The sequence below is a fragment of the Anoplophora glabripennis genome, unplaced genomic scaffold, assembly GCF_000390285.2.
Source record: "Anoplophora glabripennis isolate ALB-LARVAE unplaced genomic scaffold, Agla_2.0 scaffold86, whole genome shotgun sequence".
NCBI lineage: Eukaryota > Metazoa > Arthropoda > Insecta > Coleoptera > Cerambycidae > Anoplophora > Anoplophora glabripennis.
In genome coordinates this window covers 383939-389938 of record NW_019416242.1, presented here as the reverse complement: position 1 = coordinate 389938, position 6000 = coordinate 383939, and the positions used below count along the sequence as shown (strand labels likewise).

Sequence of the window (6000 nt, the reverse complement as noted above, 5' to 3'; positions counted from 1 at the left end):
TATATATATATATATATATAATAGAATGCTTAATGTTTAACAGAACAACCTTATAAACAGCAAACAACATAAAGCAACAATACAATTTAGTCGCGAATGATACGCACTAACGGTTCCTTTGTTTTCTATTTATTAAAATAATTTACGAAAGTTCCAAGGCTTGAAAGTCCGAAAAGACAGAAAAAAATCCGCTTGCCTGTGAATCTTTCAAAGTCCCTAGATCTACGGATTAAATCGTAAATCTGGCAACACTAGTCATGTTTTCTTCGAGTAAATTCGTGTTTGTGCAAAACCGGCAGATATTTCGAGTACGCTGAACGTTAGCCCTAATTGAAAATATCCAATTTATTTACCATATTCGTGTTTGTAACGGAAAATAGGTTAGGGCTAATTAATAGACATGTTTATTTAAACATTGCGGGCTAGACGCAGGTAGGTGGGTTAATAATCGGGCGACATTAGGTAAACTAGGTCGAGACGGAGTAGGCTAATAAAAAAAATAAAGCCCCTTCCCGTTTTTCAAAAGAGAGAACAGCTCTCTTTTGAAATTCGAAGTTGGTCGAGTCAAATCGGTGAAGAAAAGTTGTGTAATAATATACGGGGCGTCCGTAAAAGAATAGACCATTTCAATGGTAGCTTCCGTGGGTGAAAACGATCCCATTTATATCAAGTTTACCGTAGCACAATATTGTTTCCTTAGTTCCTTCAAGTTTTGATTTCCAGTTCATACAATTATTTTCTCATTTTCATTTCATTTTTTCATTCATTTTTCGAAATTTTTTAGCATTTTTTGTTAACAAATTAATTTTCTTTCTTTCAAACCTAATTACATTATTCGATTCCTCAGAAAATTTTACGCCAGTTATGATATAAATATTATGTTTATGTTTTCGTTAACAATAAAAACATAAAAGTTGAAAGTTGGCAAAATCCCAATTCGCACTAGTCTGGCCTTTAAGGTGGCCCACCCCAAGTGTGACCTTCGAGGGTTAAAAATGGACCTAGAAGGACTCCACCGGCTCTGTTTTGTTGTCATTCCTGAACTACCATCCAACTTTGAGTCCGAAACGTGTACCGATTCGAATTGTTGACCTTTTGAAACGGGTTTCGCATTGTCTCACTTAACGTTTTCTATTTATATCCTCCACTGCCGCTTATTAATTAAACGCGGTTATTCTCCCATCTCGGTAAACCGCGCTGAACACTTGTAGATGCGGCCAGTATGGGACTGGAGAGCGACGACGTCTTCCCCCTCGCTCGGTAGTAAAAATAGCCCACAGTGCTGCATTGCACCGAAACACACGCCGAAGATCATAATGATAAATCTAGGTCAGTGCCTAAAAATTGTTGCCGTACAAAGTTCCAACGGTCTAAAAATAGCTCTAATTTCACCCAATAACGTTCGCATGTTTACTTATTACGATGCAAGATCGCGGCGACTGATTAAGCCTTGCTGTGTGTGTGTGTGCGCGCGCGAGAGAATATCGTGGTGCGCCGCTCTGTCGTTTGTAATTTATAATTAGTCTTGGGAAAAGCCGTCGACGCTTCGTATAATAGCTGGTGGGTTCCTTCCCCGGTGCGACGAGGCTTGCAATCTCTCGAATGTTTTTCTTTGAGAAAATATTAATTCACGTCATATAGGGTGTATTTAAACGAAGAAAATATGTAAATAATGCCTACTACATACAGCCTACTACATCTAGAGAAATTTTAACAAGATGTGTTTGTGACCCGACTTTACTATTACAGATGCCGTACTGGGCATTTTTATTCGACCTAATTTATATGTTCAATTTCAATTATTTTCTCCTAATGAATGATAGCAATTCGAGACCTTCTTCGGCGAATGCGGGCCGGTGCGCGGCTACTACCTCAACATTACAGCCGGCGGCGACCGCGGAGGATCGGAATCCACCGGCCAAAGAAGCGGGTGGCCGCATTGTCTTCGCCGGCTGCCGCTGCATGCCGGGCGTTCCCGCGAGGTTCTTCACCTTCGCTGGCAATCCGGAGTCAGTCTGCACGTCTTGGTGACGAGCCCGGGCCACCACGTACCCGCCGAAGCTATTCGCACGCAGCCCCTACATCCTGCCCTTCTTGCCGTAAGGACGCGACGGAATTTACAAACGATCATACGCAAGCTAAAGAGAAAAGTGAGATACGTCATGAAATTAGTCGAATTCTCAACTCTAAGTGCTCTAAACGGCAAAATCGACGCTCTTTAGTCCTGCAGCACGACGAACGACAACCAGAGAGAGCCAGATACCGCCTAGCTACCTACAGTGGAAGAATTTAAAATTTCACTAACCTTTCGAACTCTCACAGAAGTTTTCTAAATTTAGATTACGAAATTTGAAAAAAAAGCACCTGAAAATCTATAGAAGGACCAAATTCCCAAAATCCTATAACACCTTCGACTTTTTCGTCAACGTAACGCCTGGACTACTTGATAATCGACTGACACCATAACGGGCATCTTGTTAGTGATGAATGCTGCCTAGCCGCGAATTATATTTGTCGTGGACCTATTATCATGCACATAAAATGCGGGTTATCGCGCTGTATCGCCGGAATGTTTCATTTTTGTTGTTGCTGGTTCTTAGACGACCAGGCAGCTGCGAGCGTTGCCTTTGTCGACAGTTCTTAGTATCTGCGATCTTCGCTACAGCTCTCTGACCTTAATTGGTCGTCCCCTAGACGTGCGACAAAAAGATTTTCCACTTCTGACAAAAAAAAAACATCGAGTATTTCATTTGCATCTTTTTATATTTGTTTATATGGTCAATACACGTTATTTTTTTAAATGTAATGAATGTATTTTGTAGTCTATATATTTGTATTTATTTAGTATTTGGTATGTTTTTTATTTCTTGGACTTTTACTATCTTTTTTGTCCTGTAATTGGAACATTTGTTCCATTGGGCAATAGAGACGCTATTATTATGATTATTATTACAATACTTTTTGGTTTCTAATTTAAAGCCTGCGATCGCCGTCCGGATTACGCGGGACGAAGTTTTTTTTAGCTCAGGAAAATCCAACAGGCCGGATTGTGCAGGTAATGGTAAGGTTAATCCCCGACAACGCTTGTAAACAGAATAGGGAGGCAACCGGATACGTCCGCAGTTCCGCACACAAAGATGAAGACTTACAGGTACCAGTAACATTATTCTCGCGATTTTTAAGGTCGTCCTTTATCGGGAAATTTCATGCGGGTATTAGCGTGCATCCGCTCTCGCGTACACACTCTTATATGCCTGTAAACGAGTTTTTCCCATCGAAATATTTTCGCATTGATACGGTTGTTCAAAATTTCCGAAAAAGTTGGTCGGCGCACTAGATTACGGATGACAGTTAAGAAACAACAAATCTTAAGCGAATGTATCGTCGAAACAAAACCAGCCACAAAACATTAAAACTATTAATCAATATTTCTGTTAAGAAAATTTCGATTTATAGGTTGAGAAAATCTCATTTGTTGGTTTCGGGGTTCTGCAATCATATAGGACGATTTTCCCATGAATTGCGAAACTAAATCGGATACGCAAAGACCGAATCAAATATACCATTGCGAAATATTTGGAACAACATAAGCTGATACGTCCTGTTCAATTTATTTTACATACTTAGTATCCACTTAAACTTCCTTCGACTCTATTTACAAATGCAAACGCCGTCCGTCGAGGTCGAAATCAATAGCGCATCCATCACATCCATTATTAAGTGGTAATTTATATAATCGTTAGCGTTATTATTCATATGATGCATAACTTATTTCCTTGTGCGCCGCAGTTTTGTCTTTTGTGCAAATGGAATGCCGTACGTCTCGCTCTAGGTCAACTACTGAACCTCCATTACAGGGTGGTCCATTTAAAATGGGTTGGTTCACCTTTTAAGATTATTTTCAATTATACAGGATATTCAATTCATTCTAAACGCGAGCTAACTTCATTCTTCAAATAAATATTCACGACATATTGAAAAACGCAATAATATGTGATAAAATGAAGGTAAGTGACGTCCAGCAGAAATGGGACACCCTGTATAATTGAAGATTATTTTAAAATGTGAAGATATTGATTTGGTGTAACTTTTATTCAAAGAATCCGTCCTAAATTGAACAACCTGCGTATTATACATCAATGCAGGAGGAATTTAATCTTTTCGGCCGATAAATAATAGAATATATTTTATTATATACATATTGGGTCATTATCTAGACAAGGAACTAAGGAATTTGGTTAACGAGAAAAGGCCGGATCTCAACAAATCATTGTGATTACGTCTCAACCATTGTTAGTGCTGTGGCTGAATCACGAGAATGCGTAAATATTCATATATTTACCCGTATGACGCACACTCCTCAGTTCCGTCTATTGTAAATAGGAGCGACTTCTTAAAGAAAAATTAAAACTTAGTTATAGACGAACAAGTCAAAAATACAGCCGATCGTTAAAAAATTTAATGCAGAAATTAGACAGAAACAGTTAAAGAATGCTTACAATCCCAAGTCAAAATAGAAAATAGAATCGGTTGTTATATTAGTGCGGTACTACATGTCGAAAAAGGGGATGGAAAATTATGTAGTTTTTTTTTGGAACATGTGACATTTAGTCGCGAATGATACGCTCTAACGGTTCCTCTGTTTTCTATATGTTAAAAAAATTTACGTTCCAAGGCTTTAAAAGTCCGTAGATCTACGGATTAAACCGTAAATCTGGCAACACTACACCGTCATGTTTTGTCCATCGCCTTTTGGAAAGCCGCGGTAAGCGTTTTCCTGCTCGCACCGAAAATTCCCCCTCGAATTAGAAGAGATCAAAGCACTTTTCCGTCCGCACTATAAAAAGCCAGCTTGGATCTCGGCGTGGTCGCCGTCGCCGAGCGCCAAGAATAACTTTTCACTTGCCAGTCACCTAGCATCGCTTCCGCTATCATCTCCTGGACGGGTAAAAGCGTTGTTTGTCGTCGGCCGCCCGTCTCTCCCAAGGCTGGGCGAGCAACCTTCGCCGTCGGGCGAACCGTTTTCGCGTGAGGGAGAGAGAGACAAAGGAACGGGAAAAGCACGGAAACTGCATCGACGGCGGCCGATCCGATGCCTTCGTTGCCTTCTATTATTATTTATAATCCGGAGTGTTGTCGGAGCAGCGCGGCGTTGCCGTATGTTTGAAAATAAAGTTCCTACGTCGAAGTGCCGCGAATCTACTTCAGCTCCAAGTAGAAAACGAGTAGAATCCCACTGAAATATACAGGATGTCCCGAAAAGACCGGGACCCTCCCGGTAACTTTCCAGAATTGAGGTCTATCAACTTGGTGACCTTGGGTTCGACCTTGGCATTAATCTTCAAGGTTAAACCAAGGCCAACTTGCAAATATTGAACGGAACACCCCATTTTTTATGCCAGCAACCTATAGAGCGCCAAATTTTACTATTACTTTGTTCTGAAGTGAAATAGTCACAAAAAAAAAGAAGTGATACACAAGGGATTCGTACAAATAACACGAACATTATTTAAAAATATTTATCCATATGGCACTGGGATTTGGTCGACTGTAAACATAACCTAGATATGTACAAAAATTTTAGCACAGAAAATGAGAGTTTTATCGCGGCTATTTTAGCAAATTATTACTTTTATTATTGCTATTAATTCCTACGATTGTTAAACGTGTCAATAAATGTTAATTAGTGTTTTAACAACTGTTAAAAATTTTGTTCACTGACTCGTAAACACATTTGGGTACCGTCAGCAGTTGTTTCACATTCATACATTCCACTTCAGTACGATACACTTCATTTTTTTTTTTTTCATAAAAAAAAGTAAAGGGTTACAGTCTGAAGACCGCAGTGGCCTTAATACTGGTCCTACTCGCCCAATCCACTGTACTTCTTGAACTTCAACAATATCAATATCGATAATTTTCTCGAAAAAGAGTTCACCACGGTGGACGATCGAAAATCGTCGTCGAACAGCTAAGGGCACATCTATGAGAAATCCAAGC

The 6000-nt window shown here is 39.7% G+C and overlaps 1 protein-coding gene across 4 annotated transcripts in view; it reads right to left on the bottom strand.

Moving 5' to 3' along the window:
* LOC108910320 (serine/threonine-protein kinase minibrain) overlaps positions 1–6000 on the bottom strand; it is a 57980-nt gene that overhangs the window by 27154 nt on the left and 24826 nt on the right. The gene's annotated exons all lie outside the window — the stretch shown is intronic.